The sequence below is a fragment of the Camelus ferus genome, chromosome 14, assembly GCF_009834535.1.
Source record: "Camelus ferus isolate YT-003-E chromosome 14, BCGSAC_Cfer_1.0, whole genome shotgun sequence".
Taxonomy (NCBI): domain Eukaryota; kingdom Metazoa; phylum Chordata; class Mammalia; order Artiodactyla; family Camelidae; genus Camelus; species Camelus ferus.
The window spans coordinates 31,546,089-31,573,752 of NC_045709.1; the positions used below are offsets into that span (position 1 = coordinate 31,546,089).

General features: G+C 37.5%; 1 long non-coding RNA gene and 1 other non-coding gene across 2 annotated transcripts; both read left to right on the forward strand.

The window, feature by feature from the left end:
• Positions 1-684: 684 nt before the first annotated feature.
• On the forward strand, positions 685-27,664 carry LOC116668646. The gene is made up of 3 exons (XR_004325877.1): positions 685-830; positions 26,673-26,680; positions 27,654-27,664. It is a non-coding gene; the product is annotated as an uncharacterized LOC116668646 (long non-coding RNA).
• Positions 2,557-2,667, forward strand: LOC116668760. The gene has a single exon (XR_004325999.1). It is a non-coding gene; the product is annotated as a U6 spliceosomal RNA (small nuclear RNA).

Genomic DNA, 27,664 nt, shown 5'->3' on the forward strand with positions numbered 1-27,664 from the left:
AGCACACCATGAAGCAACGCTTCTTCCTTATCAGTAACTGCAGTTTGGGAACTCCCTTATGGAAAAATGATGAAATGCCCCTCTGGCCCTCCACCCTCCTACACTCTGCTCCATTCTCCATGCATGCAAATGCAATTTTTACCAGTCAATCAGCGAGGGAAGGAATGCCAACGTGTTTGATTGGGCCTTTGTCAATGCAATGCTGGATAGGAAAAATGGTCATTTTACTGTACCAGCTGGTAACATTTTAAAAATAAAGCAAACAATACTCACTCACTTAAAGCCAAATGTGTTACGTTCTTCCCCTGTGTAGGGAAATTGGAAGGCTTTCCCCTTCAGCACCACAGCAGTTATGTAATATTGCACTTAATTCAATGTTTGGCCACTGTCTGCCTCCTCCAGGAGACTGTAAGTTTTATGAGGGCAGCTCTGTCAGTTCAGGCATTTCTCCAGTGAAGACATACAGATGGCCAACAAGCACATGAAAAGATGCTCGACATTGCTAATTGTCAGAGAAATGCAAATCAAAACTACCAAGAGGTGTCACCTCACACTGGTTAGAATGGCCATCATTAAAGTATACAAATGATGTGTGGAGGAAAGGGGACCCTCCTACGCTGTTGGTGGGAATGTAAATTGGTGCAGCCACTATGGAAAACAGTAAAAAACTTTAAAAAGTTACCTTAAAAGACTAAAAATAGTTACCACATGAACCAGCAATCCCACTCCTGGGCATGTATCCTGAGAATACTCTAATACAGAAAAGATACATGCTACCCCATTGTTCATAGTAGTGCTGTTGACAATAGCCAAGACATGGACGCAACCTAGTTTCCGTTAATGGCAAGCAAAGCACCAGCATGCACAGGTTTTACATCAAATCTAAAAGATAAATTTAGCTGATGTGTTTTCCAGTTAAACATTAGCTTTAACATGGACTGTGAGACTCTTAACATTTTGAGTTTATTTTTGTGTATGGTGTGAGGGAATGTTCTGACTTCATTGATTTATATGGAGCTGGCCAGTTTTCCCAACACCACTTGCTGAAGAAACTGTCTTTTGTCCATTATATAGTCTTGCCTCCTTTGTTGAAGATTAATTGACCGTAGGGGTGTGGGTTTATTTCTGGGCTTGCTGTTCTGTTCCATTGATCCACATGTCTGTTTTTGTGCCAGTACCACCCTGTTTTGATCACTATAGCTCTGTAGTAATGTCTGAAATCGGGGAGGGTTATGCCTCCAGTTTTGGTTTTTTCCCTTAGGGTTACCTTGGCAATTCTGGTCTTTTATGGTTCCATATAAATTTTAGGATTATTCTAGTACTGTGAAAACAATGTCGTGAGTAATTTGATAGGGATCACATTAAATCTGTGGATAAAAGCAATCTAGTTTTAATTGTTTAAAATAATAGTCTGTACCCTACCAATAAGTATCTTTCATGTACTTTGCACAGGTTCTAAAGCATTAGATACATACTTGTTAGTTATGTATTTGAGTGCCATATTTTGTTTTTAAGTATCTATCCATAATGGGAAGAGATTGCTGCATAATTATAAAAGAAAAATCTTTTTTTGTGTATCAGTTAAGATAATAATCATCCCTTTTGTACCCACAGCAAATAACTATAGACACAGCTAGATTTTCCCAAGAAATATTGACAGTTATGTATGGATAATATATAGGTGTAAACACCTAATACAAAGTAAGACAATATGGAGGAAATGATGAAAATTCATAGAAAAAAATAATTGAGTGCCAAATAATTTCAATATTGTGAGGTGGAAGTGAGAACGTAGCAAAGGTACCTACCTGCCAAGAGAGTGGACTTAGGAACTGAGTGTCAGGAGCACAGGGCTAGACTGGGAACTCGATGGTATTCTCAGGAGGCCTCTTCATCAGGAGGGTGTTAAGAAGAAGGATGATTAGGAGGAAAAGTGAGAGAAAGCCCCACAACCATTTCAGAAAATTGGTCCTTAATCCAGAATTCAACAAACAAGGGCCTCACTCGTGATCAGGTTAAACCAGAAGAAACAGCAAACAAAGGAACAGGATAGTCAGGTATCTAGGTACACCCTAAGAGTGACCCACTCTCCGTGAGAAGAGCTGGTGAGAAAATCGGCCAATAGCCTTTCAAAGATAGTAATCCTTCACCTCCTCTCAGTCGTTCCATTAGAATCATCTATATTTTGTGAGGCTTAACAAAGTTGAACATTTAAAACTAAATCTGACAAGTCACAAATGTTCATGTATTGCATGACTCTGTATGAAACGTCCAGAATAGGCAAATCCATAGAGAGAGAAAATGGAGTAGTGGTGCCTAGGGCTGGTGGGGAGGGGGACTGAAAGAAAATGTGGGGTGACTGCTAATGGGGACAGGGATTCTTTTGGGGGGTGGTATTGTTTAAAACTGATTGCGGTGATGATTGTACAACTCCATGAATTCACTAAAAGCCATTGAATTATTCACTTTAAATGGATGATTTGTAGAGTATATGAATAAAACTCAGTGAAATTGTTTAAAAAATACCCTAAACCTAAGAGTTTAAAACCAGATTGAGTGCTCACTTCAGCAGCACATATATATACTAAAATTGGAATGACACAGGGAAGATTAGCATGACCCCTGTGCAAGGATGACATGCAAATTCGTGAAGCATTCCATATTTTTTTTGAGATTTGGAAATATTAACTACTATATATAAAATAGGTAAACAGTAAGTTTTTTCTGTATAGCACAGGGAACTATATTCAATATCTTGTAGTAACCTATAATGAAAAAGAATATGAAAACGAATGTGTGTATGTATATGTGACTGAAACATTATGCTGTACACTAGAAATTGGCACAACATTGTAAACTGACTATACTTCAATTAAAAAAAACAAAATAAAAACCACATAAAGAGTGTCATTCATATCTCACAGCATATAGAAATCTTTTCTTAGAGGATTATTTTTAAAGTTCCTTATAGAAGCATATTAATTTAATAGGAATTGGATATCTACTTATTGTCCATCTCTACTAGAGAAAGAGCAAGGACAATCAGGTTTAAAAAATAAACTTTAAGAAAGAGAATTAACAGAAGATTTTTAAAATTCAATTTGGAATTCTAGAAAGGCTACAATACACTTTCTCAACAAGGATTTTAAAGATTGAGCAGATATCCACATCTCATGATGATCTGAACAAAGCCCTGTATAAAGATCAGAGTAATAGTTAATTTTATGTGTCAACTTAGCTTATGCCGTGATGCCCAGTATCTTGGCCAAATCCCAGTTTAGATGTTGCTGTGAAGGTATTTTTCTAGATGTGATTGGCATTTAACTCTATACACTTTGAGTAAAGCAGATTACCCTCGACAAGGTGAGTGGCCTCTTCCAATCAGTTGAAGGCTTTAAGAAAAAGAGGGACGTTCCTAGACGTAAAAGGAATTCTTCTCAAAACTACATCATAGAAGCCCTGCCCGAGTTTGTCTGATGCCCTGAGGAATTCTGAGTCAAGATGCATGTACCTACTGTTCCTTGAATTTCCAGCCTGCCCCACAAATTTACTATTGATCAGCACCCATAGTCACATGAGCAAACTCCTTCAAATTCTCTCTCCATCTCTTCTCTCTCCTTTGCTATCTGTCTGTGTCTTCATCTCTTTTTCTTGAGGATGCTGATTGATACAGCCAGCATCAGAACTTGCCTCTTACTCATTCCTGATGAAACAACATAATAATCAACCCAAAAATGTGAAAATTCTGCTGCCCAAAGAGATATTTAGGTTTCAAATGTTCAGTGCCCAAGCTTAACTGATCCCGGCGGTGACTAGGCTAATATCTTTACAACACAGATGAGCCCAGAAACCACAAAGCCTATGTATGCATGTCTTGTGACACACTCCTCTCTTTTCTCAAAAGATGGCACATGTGACTGCCCACTGACACATTGCTGGGGGCAGCTTCTACGTGAGGAGGAGACAGAAGAAAAGAATGATGTGTGTGGTGTATCTGCGATATTTATGCACATCATACAGCTTACATGCACAAGGCATTATGTAGAGGTGAAAATGAAAGTGTGATTCCCTGGATTTCTTCTTTTTTACTACACACAGTGTTTGGAATTGTGTAAATAATTTACATGCCAAGGAAAATATCCAGTGTAACGATTTCAAAGGGACAATCTTTTCAGAATTCACTTTATTATTTTCATCAGTGATAGAGGCCTTGGATAAGAATCCTACTCTTGAATTCCCTGGTATTGCAGCACTGTGGACTGGGCTTTTAGTCATTAAGAATCTATAGTATCTTGAGGAATAAAGGAGAGTTTATTTTTATTAGGCAATCTTGTGCAAGCTTTATTTCTCAAAGCTACGGACATGCTGCCAGTAATGGAGCAAAACTGGGGGGGAAAGCATTTAGCAGAAGAACCCAGACATCACTAAGTATTAAGCAAAGCAGGGAGAGAATTAGATTGGATGAATGATTAGGAGGAGGTAAGAGACAGCTCAGCTGTAAGTTTCCATTTTGGTTTCTATGATTTTGTTTTTCTGTAAAAGGAAAAGGGATGGGAATAACAATTGAGAAATTATGAGGAGAATCACTGGTGGAGATTTCTGGAATGAAGAGATATCAGTTTTCTTCTTTGGGTAATTACACTGCTTCTTTTTAGTACAGAGAGGAGGGTGTTTCTTCTGTAATGACAGAAGATGATGACAGACGATGTAAGGACCTCACAGGCTGAAGAGGGTCCCAAAGTTTTGGGAGGAGTTGGCAAGGACTAGTTCTACTCCATCAAAGCAGGAGCCACCCAACTCATCTCCAAAACAGAGCAGTTCAGTGAGCTCCCCCAAGACAGAACTTTAGTCAATCAAGAACCATTATTTTACTTATTTCACCTAAGATCCTATAGATTTCTGATCATTGTGAATTAAGATAGAAAAGTGTTATTTACTTGAGTTTACAAGTGTACCACAGTTATCCTCAAATGTGACTCATCATATGTGATAATAATAAAAATGAAATCAAAGCACAGAAGGTAAGTGATAAGAGATAAGTGCTCCTGACTCAGATCCCAAGTCATTTCAGAGTTTATAGAGGAATTCTTGCATCACGACCTTTGTCACAGGATGACAGATAAAGACCCTTTGTGATCTCTCGGCAATCCTTGAAAATGTTCACTGACAAATCGTTATGGATTCAGATGGTCATTAGGAGAGTTTGAACCCATAAATCATGCTTTCTTGAGGATGATATCAACTTCTGTTCCTCGGTTTTGTATATTTGAAAACAATAAAAAAATGTTTTTCTTCTGTTAAAAAGTCAGAGATCTGTAACAGGAAGGAAAAACTATCATTAGAAAGAACAAAAGAAAGGGAAAAGGAAGAAGGGAGGAAGAAAGAGGAGGAGAGGGGATGGAATGGAATGAAATGAGTAGGCTGTCTTGCTTCTAAGAGAGGAGACACATTCAGAAGGCAAAAGTCTTGTTCAATGAAGGCAACACTGGACAGACTGATATGATGTAGGGCTTTCTGTTGAGAATATTTCAACATCATTTGGAATTATCTTTTGTTTTGTTACATAGGAAATGAGTTTTAAATTAAAACTTGATTACAAACCTGGCAAGTTAGTGTTTCCATGCAACTGTGCCTTCCTGGTCAACAAAGAAAAGGTTCACTTAAAAAGAAATGACACCATCATCTCATTCAAGGTAACTGACTGGAAAGAAGTGTTTTCTGTTTCTCCAACCACAAACAATTCAATGAAAAAGCCAAATTGTATAAGAAATAAACATAAAAGTAAATACATTAGAATGTTGAAAAACAGGACTATTCTACCAGCAGATCTCAAAGTAAATAGTTTTTGAAGGGCGTAAAACAAATGGAAACAGAATGAGAGTGAAATTCAAGTCAACTGAAGAATCTACAAACTGCATAGAAGCAGCAGAGATGATGTCAAAGAAAAAGGAAAAAAGGATTTTCTGAGCAAAACCTTGGACTAATCCCAAAAACTGGCATAATGGAGCTACGGGGAGTGGGTCCTCCTTGCAGTGAAGCGGTGGTTAATTAAAGGGTGTGACCTGTATGCCAATACTACCACTCACTGCATTCATAATCCTGATTTTCTCTAAATGAAACACCAAAGCCAATGTATGGAGGAACTTACTGCAATTTGCAGGGGTGGGAACCACCTTCTCCAGAAAACAAACAAGGAAGAAACTTTACTTGGTCACAAGCCCCATAAATTTCCTGAGCAATCACAAGAAACAAACTTCTGTAATCCAAAGTGGCTTTAAATGCCAGGCAAATCTAATTATCATTTAGCCTGAGAAAATACACTCCCAGTTATTAATTTTGTTTAAACCAGATTCTCATTTAAAATGTGATCAAAACAAGAAAGACATTGAAAACTCAATATATAACAGATCTAAAAATTAAAATATAAAGGAACAGAAGAAAACTTCAGCATGATTATAATTAATATCCTCAGAGAGATTTCAAAGAACATTAAAAAAAAAAAGCCCACACTGAAAGCAAGTTGCTATGGAAAGAGAAAATTCAGAGCTCTTTTGGTTTTATAAAATATAAGTAACAGAATATAAAGTAGGTAGACAGAAAAGTAACTCAGAACTGATAATTAAACACTAAAGTAGAAGCAGAATCATACGATAAAGGCAGATTAATAGTAAGAACAGCAAGAACAACAACAACAAAAATGACACTGTCTTCAAGGAGGAAAAATAATGCTGAACCCTGAGTTCTTCATAAGAAAAAAAGAAGGAAGTGTAATTCAAAAGAAAATGGAATAATTTATTTAAAGTTCAGGAAAAAAATGCCTTCCTTGACTCACATACCTTTGAAAATATCTATCAGAAATAAAGTCAGTAAAGATGTTTGCTGTGGATGAATTTTCTCAGTTTTGTCTGCAAATCACATTTAAAAACGTACTAAAAAAAGTTTTCATGCACAAGGACTGTGACATCAGAGTGAAACCTAAAAATAAAGGAAAAAATAAGAATAAATAGTAAGTCACAGGTTAAATATGTGGAAAAACTAGAGTATTAACTATATAAAATAGCAAAAATAATTTGGGGTTTAAGATTTTAGAAGTAAAGTACATGAAAAATAACAAAAAAAAAAGAGGGGTTAAATGGATTTAAACTTTACTAAGTTTCATTGTTTTGGAAGTGGCTAATGTATTAATCTATATTAGACATTAATGATCAAGATTATTGTCAACTCTAGGGTAACTACTAAAAAATAGTCAAAGAATATGTATCTAACTATCTCATAGAGAAAAATTAAAATGAAAAAGAAGAAATTTTGATTAACCTAAAAAAAGGCAAGAACAGTAATAAACATTAATAGACAACATGTGAGAAAAATAAAAATAAATAATAAAATGGTAAATTTAAATCCAAACATACCAGGAACCACATTAAACTGTTAAAGTATTAAAAGATTATCAGACTATATACAAAGCAAACTTTCAGGATACACTGCACACAAAAAAAATCAGGCCTTAAATTTAAGGATACAGAAAATTTAAAGTAGAAAGATAAGAAAATAGATACCATGCATTCAGCAGAGGAAAGCTAATATAGTTATGCTAACATCAAATTAAACTTTAAGGCAAGAAACATTACTAAAAATAAAGAGGAAATAATAGTAGTAGTAGTAGTAGTAGTAGTAGTAGTAATAATAATAATAATAATAATAATAATAATAATAATAATAATAATAATAATAATAGTGTCAATCAAGCAAGAAAATAAAAAATTTCTAAATGCCCAGGCTACTAGTTACATAGGTATGAAATATTTAAAGTAATGGTTGAAAGAAGTAAAAGGAAAAACAGAGAAATCCATTATCATACTGGGATATTTTAATATACTTCTATGAGTAACTGCTAGCAAGCCAAGCAAAAAACAATTCCATAAGGATATAGAATACTTAAAATGATTAATCCAGTTGACTTCCATGGAACACTGCACACAGCAAGTGCATTCTGCTCATAATTTCCAGGTGCAGGTGAAATATATACCAAAATTAAACATATTCAAGGCCATAAAGCTGGTCTCAACAAAGTTTAGAAAATTGAAATCACACACAGAATATATTTGGACAATAGTGGAATTAAGCTAAGAATCAATTTTTAAAAAAAAGGAAGTATGTTAGAAATCAAGTAGTGCTTTTCTAAATATGAATCAAATAGGACATGGTAAAAATTACAAAAAAATTTTAACTGAATGATAATGAAAAGAACAGGTCATAAGTGGAATACATAAAACTCATATATAGCTTTAAATTAATATATTAGGGAAAAAACAGCTTTCCAGTCTCAGGTCTATTTGCACAAGATGACTAATTTTATAAAAAGAAGACAATCTTTACCCTCAAATCTATCTGGTCTTTTTGGACTTTCTGGTTGATACGGGTGGGGATCTGGAGAAGAGAGTGGTATTACTGGAAAACATACTTTGTTTTATTTTAATCCAGAGAGAATGTTTGCTATTTTATGCTTTCTCGATGAATAGTCTCATTCTTATCATTATGACAATTGAGAAGACTTAACCAAAAGCAGTCTTCTTTGTTTTGGTTTGTTTTTTGCTTGTCTCTTGTGAGTTACCCTTCTTCACTAACACCTGGTTTTGTTGAGACAGTGGGCCTGACAACACAGCTCTGGTCCTGCTCTTCAAAGTGGCTGGCCACAAGGATTCCAACCCCACATTCCCAGAAAGGAATATCCAATGAGGGGGATGCATTTTGCCATCCTCGTGGTCCTCACGGAAGAAGAAAAAAATCCTCACTTTATTCCTCTTAGATGTGTTCTTCTTTGGTGTGCTGTAAGACTTGATCCTTGTCTTGGCATCACAACAATGTGTCTCTGCAAAGGGTGAAGAGGGAGTTGCTTCTGAAGGTCAGGGTCAAAGACCTGGTCTGCTGATCAGCTGATCAGGATGAGTTTTTTCCTTATCTTGAACTTCCCTCTTAGCTTTTTGAAAATATTTGTATACTCTGATCGATTCACTTACAGGTGGAGGGAGAGGACAGGGGTTTGACCCAGGGGAGCAGAAAGGCAGGAGGCAGAAAGACTTCCAACCAAAGTGCACAACAACACACCCCAATGCAGTGTTTAAAACATTTATTAGTCATAGAAAACTTTAAAAATCTGAGCAATATTATTTTTCCTGTCCTGGGGAAAACATTGCACTCACGCAAATACAAATATTACAAACAACTTCAAGGCATTTCTAGAATGCCTCATGTCCACGTCTGAAAATTGATTTCAGACCTCTGGCTTTAATACTCATTAAAAAAAAAAAAAAAGAGAGATGGCAGGGTGGGGGGAGAAGGAGAAGATTAAAACTATCATAAGAAAGTGAATAGAAATAGATGTTTTATATTATATCAACCCACTTAAATTAAGCTCAGGTTTTTCAATATCTTCCCAGACTCAGCACCCAGCACTTAATGCCATGAATTGTTCTTCCTCCACTTAAAAAACTGTCATCAACAATGCCTTTCTTTTTTCCTTTGTAGCCTATTCACTGAAGCAAGACAGTGAAACGAGAAAGGTAAAAAGAAATCTCATCGCATTTAAGATCATGCACTTGATAAAACTGTTTTCTTAACCAGACAAAGTGTGAAATTCTTTTCATGGTTTTTAGTTTAAGTAATTTGATCAGATCACCATTCAGCATGTCACCCAGAGCTGCTCCATTACACTCAGTGCTTCCCCAAAAATGTTTCTTCCCATCCAACTTCTTCTCCACTGATGGAACAAGCTGATTAACAGGATTAGGTGCCTTTCATTTGTTCCTTTTTATTTGGCAAGACTCTATTACTCATATGTTGGGGAAAGCTTTCTGTTAGATTTTTTAAATGTTTTATTTTACTGTTCTATTTTTGAAAGCTTCAGATTTTTTCCCTACCCACCTCCACCCCTTTGTGAAGGTCTATATATCTCAGTAATACAAAAGATAATCTGTAAAATTTTTTCACCTCTAACTTGGTTAATGCCCAAGAAAACACCATCTGATTATATTTATTAGCATTTGCTTTCATTCTCTAATATGGGGAACAACAGACCTTAGGATTATGTCCTCTGAAAGATGCATCTTTAATCAAGAAAGTGTATTATTTTCCTCTGATTCAGGATTTTCCACTTCAAGTCCAAAAGATAGTTGGATTAAACTCTTGATTTGGAGAGAAGAGAAGAAAATAGAGAGGGAATAAAAAGAAACAAACAAAAATAAACAAAATGATTAAGTAAGTAGCTGCTATGTTTCAAAGGATACATGAGAAAATGTCATTCTTCTTCATTTTATCTTCTTGTCAATTCTGATACAGGGATTTGTAATCCAATTCTACATTGATTAGCCTATTAGCAAACTAGCCATTGATGGCATCCTTGCTAAGATTCAGGGGGCTCATAGCTCCCTCTCCATTACCATGGTACTGGTATCCTGCTCTCCTTTACTCCATACCCTCCTTGGGCCCAGCTTGTAGCCAGAGAGCATCTTGGGGAACTTAGCTCACCCCTCCCTGTTGAGTTGACAACCTCCAGGCAATTTAAAGATGAGATCTGAATCTGATTCAGCTGCTGGGGCCCTCCATGAGAATGGGACTCCCCACTCAGGATTCTGACTCCTGGCATCCAAAGTTGTGAAACACTCCAGCCTGTGAAAACACCCTGTAACCTTTAGACTTCATTTTGTCACATCCTTCGACCGTCCCTCAGCTCCCTGTTGTCTTTTGTATTTCTCTCCCAAGCTGGAATATTTTTTGAGTGGAAGAATGCATCTTCAATGATTACATGAAGACAGCAGGCATAAATTGTGACTGTCCCACACAGACTCAGACCCATCATTGTCCTAGAGCCATTCTGCTTTCCGTACGGCTGACTGACTTTGGTCAGTAATAATCTTTGGGCCCCTGGGTTCAGAATGTTTTCTTCTGGAGAATGCCGCTTGCCGTTATTGAACGCCCCAAGGCACTGCCACCCTGTAAGTCATTTATATTAATTCTTGGCTTGGTGTTTCCTAAGTCATGCAATTATGGTAATTATCCAAAGAAGGAAGAAATTTTCATTAAAGTGTTCATTTTCCACTTGGTGCCAAGACTAAGGCAGACATGTTTTCTTATAATCTCCCTTTTCCAAAGGTCAGTTCTTCTTTTCCTAGCCTAGCCTTTCCCTCAGTATGTAGCCCATCTCTAAGGAGGGAAATTCAAGTTCTTACCTTCGTCTTCTACGTGGTCAAGGCCTTGTCTTCTATCCCTGGGCAGCCAGTCCAGGACAGCTAAAGCACCAAAGCTTGCTTAACGCTCTGGAAATATCCTGTATTGCATTTATGTATTTACACACTTGCTTGCTCACATACTTAGGGAACTTCCGTATGTACTTAAAATTATGTTTCTATGTTTTATCCAGTATTTCTAGATACTCAGTATGAAAAGTGTATTCAAAACATTTAGTCTTACCATATGGTTATAATCAGAAATCTGAAATAAAATGTTTGTCATAGAGTCAGTTCTCTACTTTATAGAAATTTCCTTTACCCTTCCAAATCTTTAACTTGGGAAATCAAAATCTAGAAGGGAAGACTTTTTTTAAAACATTTTTTTACATATCTTAAAGGCTTTTTTTTTATTTTTAACTTTATTTTGAAAAGATGTCAAACTTACAGAAAAGTTGCAAAAACAATTGAGTGAATTCCCAAATACTCAAGATTCACCGCTTGTTCTTATTTTTGCTCCGTGTGCTTTATCACTCTCTATACCATATGTACTATTATTATCTTTTTAATAAACTATTTGAGAGCAAATTGTAGACTTTTACCCCTAAATATTTTCATCTTCACTGCTAACAGTAGACATCCTCTTAAAAAAGTCACAGTACAGTTATTAAATTCAGAAAGTTTAACATTGTTAAATTATTGTTATCTAATCTGTGGTTCATATTCAAATTTCACTGATTGTCCCAATAAAGCTAGAAGGGAAGACTTGTAGAGTTAAAATTAAAGGCCCTTCTAAAAGACATCATGGCCCCTAATCTTTCATAAAACCCTTAAGAGATAGTAAGAGGACAGAAACTGGATGAATTAGTAATTCCCTGACTTTGAGAAGAGAATCAGATACCATCCTAAGGAAATTGGAGTCTCCAAATTGTGAATTGGTCAAAATGCAGAATGTAGGACAATTTTTGTAAACTCTAATTTCAGTTCCTTTCTTCCCCCTCCTTTTCATTCTTACTGCTTTTCTTGTTGTTTTGAGTACAACTCTTTCTACACCGATATGAAGCAGCTCCACCAGCCGTATTTTATCTTTCTCAGTGGCTTATCTGATTTCCAGAAGCAAGATTTCCTTTAACCACACTGAAAAAGTTGGTCTGTATGCTGCCTCCCCTTCATACCTTCATCTTCCTTCCACTGGCTGATAAAGTTCTCATCTCCATAATCTAATACTGTGTGTTGACCAGCACTGGGCCTCTTATTTCCAGGGTGAAAGCAAGAGGTAGATGGTCATTTTTCCTAAATTCTAAATTATAAGAATAGTAAGACACATTGGGCTATATTTTCAGTGTTATCTATAGTGCTGGCTCCAAGATGAGAGGTGTAACTAAAATATTTTTCACTTACTACACTCAATACAATGTAATACATGTATGGTATATAAATGGGCTCATTGATAGCTTTTTAATTCATATGTGTTTTTCTAATGTTATATTCTGAGAGGAAAGCATTCCATTCATTCTGCAACAGCTCTTGTTAGAGTTTCATCAGACCACAACAGTTCTCCACAAAAATCAGCTCTCCTGTGGGATGGATAGAACCATATAAGTTTAAGAGGTCATCGAATTGAGCCCATGTACTGAAATGTACCATGCACTTTAGCAAAAAGTGTAGAAGTATTAAGACAAACCACAACCCACTTGCCAAGAGATGGAAGCAAATCTGTCAAGAAGACATTCCTCCCACTTATACCAGACAGCTCAGGGAGAGCCTCCCAAAGACTAGCAAAGATAAGGGTGAGCAATCCACTTTTGCTTCTACTAAACCAAGAGAATAAGAGAAAGAAAGGCAAGTAATTCTGAATGTAGACAAATATTTGTGCTAAAATCGTGATTTCTCAAAGATAAACTTTTTAAAACTTTTCACAGGATCGTCGAGAAATGTGATCCTTAACTTCAGTGCCCCTCAAGCCAGAAATGGAGACTTTTCAGAGTAATATTCTACCTACCATAGAGGGGAAACCTACCATCTCTAAAGATAGACATCAGTTAGAAGCTTTTTAACAGCTTTGGAGGGCAGCATTTATCTTGTTGTGGTACATCCAGCATCCATCAGACAGTTTCTTCTAGACCAAAGCAGAACATTTCAACACAGCAGTTGTATCTACAAGCTCTCTGATCTGAGTGATGTAAGATGGGTTGGGACTAACTTTGAAAGTAGACAAAGACCAATTTGTAAGAACAAGTACAGAAAAGAGTGAAGACAATGAGGAATTTTTCAACTTCTCTGGGGAACTCATTTGAGCTGGGAAACTTTTGAACTTCCCCAGATGCCTCAAACATGAATTTCCCTCCAATAGAAGATTGAGATTAGCTTATAGTTTTACATTGCAAACACACAGGGACAATTTCCCAACGCCTTGTCTGACTTGTTGAGTATTCAGCCAACAAATTTTTAACAAGATTAGTAAGGTGCTGTGTCAAACAACATTTGAAAGTGTTCGTCTAAGACCTTTTGAACTGTAAGTTTATTATAAGTTTCTCCACCCCTAAAGGAGAACCTAAACCAGGCTGGTAGGCTCTCTGATGGGGGGAAGTGGTTACTTGACAAATAAATCTGTTGCATTTGGTGTTGGAGGTCTAGAAACTAGTTCTTCAAATAAAGATCAGCAACTACCATTTTTATATATAGCAACTACTTTGTGGATGGGCCTAATTAGAGTCTGCTATAATATAATGTTGATTTAAATATTTTAAGCAGAAAATAAATACTTTCAAACTATGATTTGTTTCTTCAGGGAATTTTATTAACTCCACACACATGGACACCCAGGGTTTACTTCATTTTATCTTTGGAAAGGTCAGTCATCTTCTACCCCAAGTGTTAGTTCATTTGCTAAATCAATGAAAATTTACTCCTGAGAGGTACTTGATATTTGTCCTACACTGAAACTGCTCCACTCTCAAAATTAAAGATAGAATTATCTCCATAGCTTTGGTTCTTAAAATCTCTTGTACAAGTCTTTCCATGAAAACAACTCATCGTCATGAAAACCTCCAATCCACTGACCACTCCATTTCCATTAGCTCTGCCTTTCTTCCCTTCTTTATGATAGTTCTTTTTTCCTTAGATTCGAATTCACAACCCATCACTACAGTCAACCTCTTACAAACATTCTTTCTCAGTAATTGTTCCTCCATCAGTCGCTTGGAAAATAAAAAGTAGCCATTAATCTAATGGCCATTTGACTTCACCATGTCCAAAATTACACAGCCAAGAATTGTTGAATAAAATCACAGAAAATGTGATTCAACACCAGCCAAGAGTCCAAAATCATTTCTCAGTAGCCTCAATAAAATTAGTTCTCTCTCTCTCTGTCTTACCTCTTTGATGTATCTTTGGTATTTAGAAAAGTATGCATGTTTTGTTCTAGTGGTTTCATTTATAACCCTGTTTCAATAATTATTTATCCATGTTGAAACTTATTCCACTTCTTGGAAGACGGTCTCATGTCTTTTCCTTACTCCTCAAACTCTACGCTTCCTTGTTTCTGCTGTGCACGTTACCTAGTACTGCACTGACACAGTCCTCAGACTGTATCTGATTTTCCTGTTTCCTTTACCCAGACTGTATCTCTCTCCTCTTGTGAAAACAGAGGAAGTATTTTTTTTTCTAGCCGATGAAGAATCTAGTCATCTCAGCCTTCCAAGGACTTTCCTGGAGTGACTCTTCTCTCACCTAAATTCTCATTCTTTCCTGTTAACTGGATCTTCTTCTTCACACAAGCAAGCTCTAGTATCTACCATTAAATAAAATAAAGGTAAAAAGGAAGAAACCCTCCTGATTTTCTGTTCTTCTCTAGATTCTCTCACATTTCTCTGATCCTGTTAAGGCCACATTTTTTTATGTTGCCAACTCACTATCTCTGATCTACAATTCCTGCTTACTACTTGACTCATTTCAGTCTGGTTCTTTCCCTTACCATGCCTCTCAGTCTGACTGCCAAGGTCATCCGTCAGTTACCTACATGTTGCCAAAGCCATTAGTCATTCTTCATTCTGCTGCATACAAGTAGCAAATGAAAGGCTTGACTACTCCTTGCTTCCTGAAAGATTTTTCCTCTTAAGGCTTTCCCTGTACCATCTACTGTAGATAGATGTGTACCCTCTAAATTAGTATGTTGAAGCTAAACCCCCAGTGTGACTATATTTGGAGATGGTGTCTCTAAAGAAGTTGCATTTCTTTACACTAACAAATCAACAGGAAAATAAAGTAAAGAAACAATCCCTTTTAAAATAGCACCCAAAGTAATAAAATACCTAGGAATAAATCTAACCAAGTAGGTGAAAGACTTACTCATGGAGAACTATAAAACATTGATTAAGGACATTAAAGAAGACTTTAAAAAAATGAAAAGATATCCCATGCTCCTGGATTGGAAGAATCAATATTGTTAAAATGGTCATACTGCCCAAGACAATCAACAGATTTAATGCACTCCCTATCAAATTAGACAGGACGTATTTCACAGAACTAGAAAAAGTAATAAAATCTATATGGAATCACAAAAGACCCAGAATTGCCAAATCATTACTGAAGAAAAAGAAAGAGGCTGGAGGAATAACCTTCCTAGGCTTCAGACAGTACTACAGAGCTACAGTCATCAAAACAGCATGGTATTGGTACAAAAACAGACATACAGACCAATGGCACAGACTGGGCGTTTGAAATTTGTAGATACTAACAGGTAAATATAGAACAGATAAATAAGATTATACTGTATAGCGCAAGGAAATATATACAAGATCTTGTGGTAGTTCATGGTGAAAAAGAATGTGACAATGATACATGTATGTTCATGTATAACTGAAAAATTGTGCTCTACACTGGAAATTGACACAACATTGTAAACTGACCATAACTCAATAAAGTAAAATTTTAAAAAAGAGAAGTAATTAAGGTTAAATGAGGTCATAAGGGTGGGGCACTGATTTGATAGGATTAGGAGCCTTATAAGAAGATATACCACATGTGCTCAGAGGAAAGCCTATGTGAGGACACAAAGTAGGCTCCTGGGAGCAGGAAGAGAGCCCCCACCAGAAACTCTCCATATTGGCATCTTGATCTTGGACTTCCAGCCTCCAAAACTTTTAGAAAATGAATTTCTGTGTTTCAGCCACCCAGTCTGTGGTGCTTTGCTATGACGTTCCTGGAAGATGGAGACACACCTTCTCTGGAGTTTCTTCCAGCTCTTACACACTCTTTTATAATTCCAGCTCCTCTGCCCTCATGTTAATACGAGGATTTCTCACAGCTGAATCTTTGTCTTCCTCTTTATATCCTCCACGAAAGCAATCTCAAGACTTTCTGTGGTTTTTAACTACCATCTGAATGCTGATGACTCCCACAACTGCAGACAGCCTAAAAGTCTTCTGAAATTCACAAAATTTCATATCCAAGCCCTTAGTGACTGAGAAAAGAAAAAGCTGAAAGATCTCACTGGCTCCTAAGTTTCTGCCCGGAAGTGACACACTCCCATTCCCATTCAGTTCATCAAGGCAGGTCACCTGGCCATGTGTGACTTCAGCACGTGCCTGGAAAAAGAGAGAGGATCGAAATTCATCACCAGTGACTACGATAACCCCAAACCTGTTTCTCCTCTGTATTGCTGAGGGATCCTCTGCACCTCAGCACTCACACCACTGTTCACTCTGTTGCAAAAGTTTGTTGGCACACTGAGTCCTTCCTTTCCTCATCCCCCACGTGCAGTCCTTTGTTATCCTTTGCATTCTTCCTTCTAGAAATATCTAGACTACATTTCTGGGCAAATCCATGTAACTTATTTAGTCCAGGTCACTGCCATCTCTAACTTAAATCAATACAATATCATTATAACTGAACCTCCCACCTCCTCTCTTTCTTTCCTTTGCCCTGCATTTTCTACTTTGCCCTTTTCTAATCCACTTTCCAAATTTCAGGTAGAATGATACACTAGAGATGAAAAAAGAAAGTCAGCCATTCAGTAGCTCCCATCACCATCTCCCGGCATGTCCTGGACCATTTTTCTCACTCACTGTTCTCCATGCAGGCTGGCTTCACCTGCTTTGCCGTCTTCCTTACATGCTTGCCTCTGGCTGGTCCCATGGCTATATCCTTCTCATCCTCAAATACCAGCTTAAATATTATCTCAAGCAGGATTTCCCAGTAATCTTATTTTAACAGTGACACCCACCCCACCTTCTTATTTCCATTACAGAATATGGTTCGTGGTTCTTTAATAAATTTGCAGTTGGTTTGCACTTACATGTGCTTATCTGTTATTTTTCTTCCCCCAGTCGACAAGACATCTGTCCTTTTTGTTCTCTAGGATGTCCCTGGTATTTAACACTGTCCCTTAATAAATGTTTATTCAGTGGATAAATGACAAACACCAACTGCGAAGCTGAGGCCAATGTTTACTTGAGCCAAAAGCAGACTTTAAATATGCTTGTTCACCTCTCTTACTACTTTGCTCACAGTGTATGTTCAGCAAGTAGAACAGACCTTGTCCACAGTATGTACCCAACAAATATTTGTTGAATCGTTGAAGGAATGAATGTGGTAAAGTGTGTTAAGGACAAATATCAGATTATTTGGAGTTTTATTGGCCTTTTCTTGGCTTTTGGCTTTTAAAATCATTTATAGGTCACACTGTTGTGTTTTTAGCCTAGACCATGGTTATTGACACATGAACATCATGTTCTCCTTAACTCCCTGCTGGGGCTCCAAACTGCTTCTCCCAAAGCAGTTAAAATTTCCAGCTGAAGAACTCAGGATAATAGTGACTCCTTTTTTTTAAACTTGATTGTTAATCTGATACTACTTTTGAGTGTGTATAAACTGCCCCTGCTACAGGAAAATAAAATGGTCATACCATATTTCATACATATTCATTATGGTTTTATTATTTATAACCTTGTACCTAATTAATTTTAAACAAAAAGTGTTAAACATCAAACATTTTAGTAATAAAATTATTAGTTGACATTCTCTATTTCAGGCAGATTGTAAATAATGACCCTATTTAACAAGATAACATTTTGTTACTTTAGTGTTAATTTTCCAGCCATTTGCAAAGTAACAATGAGATATATTTAGTGGGGCCATGAGGAGTATCAGCTTACATGTGCCTTGAAGTATTTTTAGTGCTAAAAGTATCTTATCCATGACACATAAACTAATCTTTGGACCTCAGCCCCCTATTTATCTGTTCAACAGAGCAAATTTAAAATGATCATTCAGGTAGGGTCCTGACTTACAAGACTAGTCATCAGATCGTCTCAAACAAATGTAGGATGATTTTCTATCTGGGTTGTGTCTTTGGTGGGTTCTTCAGCTTCCATGAAGACACAGAAACCACACTCATGCCCCATTTGCTGCCGAGGCAGCATGGAAACATACAAACATGACCTGTGAGCCTTCAGAATTCAGCCGAGAAAAATTTTTATTCAGGACAGTTTTTTCAGAGGACACTTGGTCCACCCATTCTTCTGAGTATTTCATAGTGAAAATGGTAGTGGACCAACAACGGATCAGCAAAGATCTGGGAATCTCACTGACAGCATGATAGTAGGTTTGCTTTTAAGTGAGTTGCTCTTGCTGCAACCTCAACCATCTGCATTGAGGTCCACTCACAGAGGAGCCCAGTGAAGCAAAGTGATAGGTCAACAAGAATTTGCTGTCAAGAAGGTGTTAATTATATCACAATGTTTTATTTTATTTTTTTAAGTAAAAAAAACCCAGGAGCTGTGTCTATTGTTTTAAAGATCTTAAGCAATTTTTTTTCAAATTTTGTCTTTCTGGTTTTTGTCTCATTTTCAACTTATGTTTCTGTTTATTTGTCACACAGAAGTAATTATAAACATTTCCTGAAATAAAAATATGTACACACAGATAACATATAAATACACATACGTAATATATATACACAAAATATATATACATAATATACAATATATATTACATGTATAAAATATATGACTAACCCCTTTAGCATCTCTCTCTAATCAGGTTATTGTCCTTCTTTGAAGACAGTGTCTTTAACCAAAGAAATAAATCTACAATGATGCAGTTTTACCCCAGTGGAAGGCTTCAGGGAGATATTAGTGAGTAGGAAGGAAAATACCCAGGTAATACTCAAATTACAAGTTAGCAGTTACCTACCCCATCTGATCACTAGACCATTCTAATGTACACACAGTTTTCAAAATCAGTTCCATTCTAGATCTAAGGCAGAAAACAGGAGCTTGGCCTTCTCACTCTCACTCTCTTATTGACTTAAACCTGGGCCGTCACTGAGCTGTTTGGTAGCCTTCTTTTCCCATATTGCTTCCTCTTTTCTCTCTAATTCATGGGCAGGAACCACATCCCCTGGATTTAAAAATTAATCTGTTCATCATTTTTTAAGGAACACTTGCTCTGTAGGCAGCACAATGCTAGACTTTTTGGAATATTAAGAGGTCCAAGGTGTAGTCCTCTTCCCTGTGTCCGGCCAGTAGTGTGATAGGTCCATATTCACTGCTGTGTGAACGACACATAAGCAGAAGCACGAGAAGTAAAGAGTCATTGTCTTAGGGGAGGAGATGTCTGAGTTGACAATTCAAGGACAGCTAGACCCTGAAACGTACAGTGAATTTGGTACTGTAGGTTAAAAAAACGGTGACGAATTTCTGAGGAATGTGGGTAGAAGGGATAGAATAAATAAAAGTTGCAAATATAAGCATATTATGCAGAAAATCCACAGATAACTCTGAGAAGCAGTATAGCCTAATAAGAATAACAACAACAAGAAGAATAATAGTAGTTAGCACTTACTAAGCACTTAAGTTCCCGTGTATCAGCTAATTAAATCATCACAACGACCCTAAGATTTAGGTGTGCTCAGTATTCCCATTGTGACTCATGAGGAAATTGAAGTCCAGAGATGTTAACTGATTTTCCCACGATCACACAACCAGACCAGGCATTGCGGCCCCAGAGTCCACCTGACAAGGGCCAGCCCTCCATCCCTGCTGGGTACTACCTCTGTGGTCTTAGGTGAGTTATGTAACTTCTCTAAGGTTCAGTTGTCTCATCTGTAAGGTGAAATTATATCAAACTGTATCATAGGATTAAGAAACATTCACTGAGTTGTCAAACGCTGCTCAGTAAGTGCTTGCTACCTGTTACTTATTATTGCTTGCTTTATTTTCGTTGTGGTTACTCTTGCTATTCTAACTAGGGTTCTTCTAGTTAGAAATGTAAGTTGAGGCTGGAAATAGAGATTTAGTCCAAACATTACAGGGCCTTGACTGTCTGGCATCACCCACATGAAAGTAGATATTGGTGTCTGTAAGCTACCCGAGTACAGAGGTATAACTTTATGCTTCTTTGTGTCACAAACTCAGGTGGAGAATTGAATCCAGTACATGCATACTAGATGCTGAATGAACAAATGGGTTCACTCACACTCCCTGCTTCTCGTCATGTGTGTTGGAAGGTCCACAGGTTGTCACAGAGCCCTGTGAGATGACCAAGTGGTGCCTGTGGCTCTCCATTCAGTGCAACATGGAACCAGTGAACTACTGGGACTGCAGGAGGAGACTGGAGGAAAGAGGGACTGAAGCCCTGCCCTTTGCCATCTGGGGCATTAGCTATGGGGAAACTACCAAGCCCGTAACGCTTGGAGGGAAGTCCGGACAAATATCACAGAAGAGTGGTTTTGCCCCTCCTCCTTTCAGGGCTGTCACCTGTGAGACACCTTTGCTGATAGGATTAAAGAGGAGCCCTTTTGAAGAGACTCAGAATTGCCAGTCTCATTCCCTGAGGATTTTCGATTTCACCACAGCCGGTGTATTTACTTTGCTTTCTGTATCTCTACCAGTGATTCTTAAAGTCATCTCCCACTTTTATAAACCTTAACCTTGGCTGAGATTTTTTTTTAAGTAGAAATTTTAAAAGAATAAAATGTAAACACTAAAAATGTACATGTAACCCCCTTCTAGATAAAAATATGGAGTGGTAAAGGCAAATCCTAGACAAAGAGTTTCAAATCACAAGACTATACTGTTTTTGTTTTTGTCTTTTTTGCCAAATACGGTAAAAATAAATCTGGGTCCAGTGAGTTTGTCATAGCCTAAATTATTTTCAAGAAATCCATCTTTGATCTCTAAACATAACAACCCTCTCAAAGAATTTCCAAAAACACTGAAGTGGAAACAGAAGGAGGAAGGCAACTCAGTGCCATGAGATGTGGTACAGAGAAGCAGTGTTACTTCAATCACAATCATCTGCTAAAATCTTGAACTTCTAACAGCTTCCTTAACCTCGTGCCCTTTACCATGTGGTGTGTTCAATCTCTTTGCATACTTGGAAGGATACAGCACTAATTTCCTTGACCCTGTTTTCTGGGAGCTGAGGAATAGGGATGACTGGTGAGGTGGTAACTTAAAAGCCATTCAAAAAGATGATGGCTTTTAAGGTAGTATGACATCAAGCTGAGAAGTTATGCTCACACAGGACATATGCTTGAAGGAATTGTATGAGTCCATTAGGAAGAAATTGCTTGGTGAATTTTAGCCCTTCCTTCTTAAAAATGCATTATGATTACTTGTAATAATTTAAGACAGATTTTTTTAATGTGTATGCTACTTTTAAGAAGTGAGATTTATTCTTTTAAGTCACTCCATTAGCCAACTTCAGAATCTTTTTGTAAGAAGCAGTGTGAGTTCCAACATTTGTTTCTTGGTCTATAGGAAAACTCACATCAACTTTTATGGCAGATGCATTTCATTCGGTCATACAGTCACTATTTCAAGAAATATGTGTGTGTGTGTGTATGTGTGTTCGGTGCTGGGCTGTTAATGTTTAGCAAAATGGGCCACAGTTCTCTGCTCACAGATTTTTACACTCTAATGAGCAAGATGGATATTGATAGCATAATAACAAAAATGAATTTGCATGGAAAAGAATGTGATAATGAATGTATGTATATATATATGTATATGCATGACTGGGACATTATGCTGTACACTGGAAATTGATACGTTGTAACTGAGTATACTTCAATTTTAAAAAATGAATTTCGAACTGTGGTTATTGTTACAAATGAAACATGTGGATCCATGATACTGTCCAACAGTTGGGAGTAGTAGGAATTCTTGTTTAGACATGGATGGAGTTGAGAATATTAAACTAGTCAGTGATAGCCTCAATCCAGGATAGACGTCAAGGATATTGAGAAAGAATTACAGCCTCATTTAGAATCTGAAGTCAAACTGTATGAAACATTTCCTTGTAATAAACAAAAGCAGTTCTCTTTGGTCTCTGAAATCTCTTTTTAGAAACAACACATGAACCTTCGCTTTCTCCATAGTTACCCTCTTACCTCAATGCTAAAAAACCAGAACCTGATTATAATAGCCGAAACTGCAGTTTGTCAGAGTAATGGTGAATCTAAAATGGATTTTTAAAATCCTAATAAATGGTCACAATTAGGTCCAAAGACTCTTTTCTTTTAGCGAAAACTAGAAGCAAGTCCTAAATTTAGTTTTGCTTCCTTGTACAGATTTGGTCCTCTTCACCAAAAATCATAAAAGAACAGACAGACGAAGTAAAAACACTGTCATTCTAATAACTTCACTTATTGAAAACAATTTCTCTGTTCATCTGTGGGTGATAACAGTATTCCTTTTCATTTTTCTTGAGGACACCACTGATGAAGACACACAATCCTAAATGACCGTTTTAAATGCCTGTCCTAGAAATAAAAGCCAGACACTGTGTACAGGAAAAAATCTCTTGCTCCTGAAATCACTTCCGTGCTACGACACATTCCACTATCTGGATTTATGGAGCTGTCCGAATTCCCATAATAATCATGAGATAATGAATCCCTTTGGCCAGGTAGCTGCAGGCTCTAAAATGGATTATTTGTTTTTAGGAGGAAAAAAAATGAGTGGACGCCAACACAGTATTAATGGCTAGCTTAATCTACTCCTTGTTTTTCTTTTCTTTTATTAAATGTTCTGTGATTGTGTCGGCAGCACTTGTAGTTTTTATACCAAGTGATAAAACTCAAAATAAAATGGCACATTTGTGTTTCTGCCAGGGAGTTTTTAGTCACTGAAAAAGTATAAGCTTTGTCTTGAAACCAATCGCTTTATGATGTATTTTCTAAAACTAAAATGTGTTCACCTTACCCTGAAATGCATATCGTAAATGTAATTCCTTTTCTTCTACCAGTAACACACAGGGGAGGTTTGAATCAAACAAAGCAAGTAAATTAGGACCCTTCTCAGCCTTCTGGAAACCCGAAGTCTTAATAGGAGACTATTAGTGTCTACTTTATTTATTAATTTATAAGATTTTAATCTTATGTGGATCACTTATCCAAACATATACAGTCACTCTGGCACAATATGGAATGGAATTTTCTGCTGTTTGGAAAGAACACAAATTAAAACTCTGCTCTATAGAACATTGCTTGAATTTAGAGCTGGATGGCATGGTGAAAATTGTTATCCCTTTTAATTTTACATAGTGCAGTAATAACAAGCACTTGTGTTGGGCACATAGGTTAACTCCTTTAAACCAACCACAAACCAGAAAGATGGTACTTTTGTTGTGCCCATTTTACAGATGGAAGAACTGCATAGAGGCTACAATGAATTGCCATGGTTACAGAGCTGGGAACTGGCAAAGCTAGAAAGGATACAGGTCTCCAACCCTCGGGGGCGGGTATCTCAAGGGAGTTGTGAGAAGCCTATGAAGCCACTGCAAACAAACCCTTTGAGCCAGTATTTTTTGTCTCATTTTAGTTCTTTAATTTTCAGGTCCATTCGAACCAAATAGAGCTATCCCCAAAACTTTAGAGACAAACAGGAATGCTTTCCTTCCCTCTTTATCTCTGTCCAGGTCTCATTTTTATCATGTGTAGTGCTGAAAAATTACACTTTTGAAAATTAGCTTAAGACCCAGAATGCATCTAAGAAACTACAATGGTTTGGATGATGCTTTAATTGCAAACTCAAAGAAATTCTTTACATCTGACAAACAGAAAATCTGTCAGAAAACACGAGCAACATTCAAAGCAGTGATTTAAACAGATGTAACTCTATCACGATGTTAATGTAGCCATGGTCAAGAGGTGACAGATTTCATCCTGAGGTCTACACACAGTCAGCCCAGTCGGGACCATGCTTTGCTTTCTATTTCTTCATCTCGTAGCAAGCCCCCGATTGCCCCATCTCTGAGTGGTACCTAAGCTTAATCTGTTTGCCTTGTTTGTTTCATCGCTGCCAAGGGCTGTGCTGCATTGCAGGCACTTGGCTTCCAGAGATCCTTAGAGAATTTCTTTCCTGCCCTGTTTGCAGTCACCCTGTTCATCCCATAGCAGAGTTCTGCCATCTAGCCTGTATGCATTTCCAGCTCGGCAGAAACTGAATTACATGAGGTATAGCTTCAAAGTTACACTCAGTCAACGTTACAAATGGTTCTTGGCTGACATTGATGAAACTCCTCAAATGTCTGATGGGACATTGGTGACAGAGATAAATCTCATAGGCATGTGTGTGAGCAGGCATTTGTGCGAGTTGAGAAAAAGTTAAGTTTGAAACTTCAGCTTGTAGGTCACCTCTAGATGAATATTTATTTCAGCCATTATCAACATTTAATTTTTTCTGTTTAAATAATGAGAGTTATCTATGTTATTTGCTTAAGGAAATGCCAATTGCTATAATGGCTTAATAATATTTACTTATTAAATGAGATAGTATGTAGAATATTTGAAATCATCTTTTATGTGAAGGTTACTTCTCTGAGATCTTGCAGTGCCCTAGAATAAATGTATTGTCACTTTAAATGTGTAGTAATTATTGATTCGCTTGGCTGTCTGCCTCAGATCATAAGTTCTAAAGGACAAAACAAGTGAACAGATAAATAAGTGAATGATTGAATGAAGGGACAAATGCATTCTCTAATTCTTCCCACTGGTACTGAAGCTTAAAGAAAAGTACAATTAATCTCAGCCATCATTGTTATTCGTATTATTCCTCTCTCTCACCCAACATAGAGTCAGTTACCAGACCTGCTGCTTTTACTACCTGATTTTTAAACTAGCATGTGTTACCTCTTTCTTCAATATGCTGCTTAAATTCAAGCCTTCTTCACTTGGACCCCCAATACCAGCTTTTTCCCTTTGAAATTCAGCTTTTGTAAAACCGCCAGCAATATTCATTTTTTCCTGAATGCAAATAGCATCATGTCATGCTCCTCCACGGACTTCATCAGTTGCTCCCGATGGCACACAAGGACCTCCCCGGCCGACCAACCAATAGGCACAGCGTCATCTACCACTTCCCCTCTCGCAGAACAGATGCCGGGAGCCGTGTCCAGCCTTCCACCGGCCCTGCTTCTCGGCTCTATGCCTTTGTCACTGTGCTCTCGGCCTCTCAGCCTTAACCTTTTCTTCAGTGTCAAGGTGCAACTCAGGCTTCCTCCTCCAGGGAGCCCTCCAGCACTCTGCGGACAGTCCTGCAGAAGGGCGCCCCACACTCTGTCATCCAACACCTTCGCCCTCATACCACAGGATGACAGTTTGCGGGAGACGCTGCTGCAGCCAGTTTCAGCTCCCTGACAAAACAATGAGCACGGATATTTCTTACTCACCTTTATTCCCTTCACTTGACAAAGTGCCTGACTCACAGCAAACATAGAAAGAATGGAGACCGAACTCAGTCCATCCTTGTAGAACAAGCTGGCCTGTCTCCATTTAACCAGATTAAAAATGGGTTTCTCCAGAACAACGCTTCACAGCATTCAACCTTTTAACCAAGTGGAACTTTATGTTGATAAATTTAAACATAATGAAAATCAAATTTATTTTCCTCATTTTGGATTTGGCCAGTTGTCCGAAACAACAAACTGGAGGTCATTGAAAAAACCACCTTCCATTTCATGAGAAGTCACTGATTTTTCCTGGAAGTTGTACAGGTAATAATTTCCTAACCAAAGCTGACTGTGTAATTGGTCTGTCTTTGCTTCAGTAGAAAAACAAAAAGTCAATTAAATTGTTATTTTCAATTTTTTTTCAGTGTGAGTATTTCAGTCCTCCACACATGTTTAAAATTAAACATATATTTATTACCTTATAGCTTAATTTATTAATAGTAAAAAATGTTAACTCTCCAAAAGCAGAAAATTGGTAACCATTCCAGATTTCTCCTTCCATTTCTGGCCAGCAAAGTTGATCCCTGGATGCAAGATGAAAATTCATGTATATTCATGCTGTTGAGGACATGGTGGCTTCATCCTAAATCGTGCCTTAGTCACAGAGGTTGAATTGAAATAAAAATTATGTGGCACTTTGATAAGAACTGCAATGGTAAAATGTTGACCAGAACTTATGCCAAAAGCAGGCTCTCCCCACAGATAAGGAAGAAAGTCCAGTTCAGACCTCGTCTTTGTGTCTCAATATACAATAGGAATGTATTGTACAGAATCAGCAGTAGAACAACAGACTATAATCACTCTATGACACAAATATTTAAATGGATCCTAAGCTCCTGGATTAAAGGGAGTCATGGAGTATCAAAAAAAAAAAAAAAGGTGGCAGCTCTGAAACATAAAATAAGGAAATGACATGAAGAGTCATTTATTAAATCTGACCTAGACACAAAGGGGGACACCATAATCATCACTGAGTGATGGCTGCAGTCAGGTCTTTGTGACAGGCCATTGAGATCTGAAATGAAAAACTGAATTATTGCTAAATAAAAGGATTTGCTTTCATTGTTGAATTTATTCACGTATTTAATACAATTTAGTTATCTTTGGGGTTATATTCAAAGGTCAAAGTATAAAATTGAAGCATTTTCCCTATTGCAGAGATGCCCCTTGGCTCTGTAGAGTACGTATCTCCTGGATTTAGAAGAAAGTTAGCTCCCTTATTTAGGCTTGGATGGGTGTAGACATGCTAAGGAAGTACAGAGAGCCAGAGGATGGAGATGCACAGATACAGATATCGATGATTCAGATATATGAATTGGCTTGCATAATTATGGAGGCTCACATGATTATACAGGCTGATCTATCTGCAAGCTGGAAACCCAGGAAATCCAATGGTGTAGCTCCAGTCCAAAGTCTGAAGGTCTGAGACTCAGAAGAGCTGATGGTGTAAGTCCCAGTCCCAGAAGACTGACGTCCCAGCTCAAGCAGTGAGGCAGAGAGCAAAGTCTCCTGTATCCCATCCTTTGTTCTAGTCAAGCCTCCGATGATTCGGATGAGGGCCAGCCACATTGAGGCGGGCAATCTGCTTTACTCAGGCTACTGAGTCAGTGTTCATCTCATCCAGAAGTGCCTTCCCATACACACCTAGAATACTGTTCCACCAATATCTGGGCACCCTGTGGCCCAGTCAAGTTGACACATGA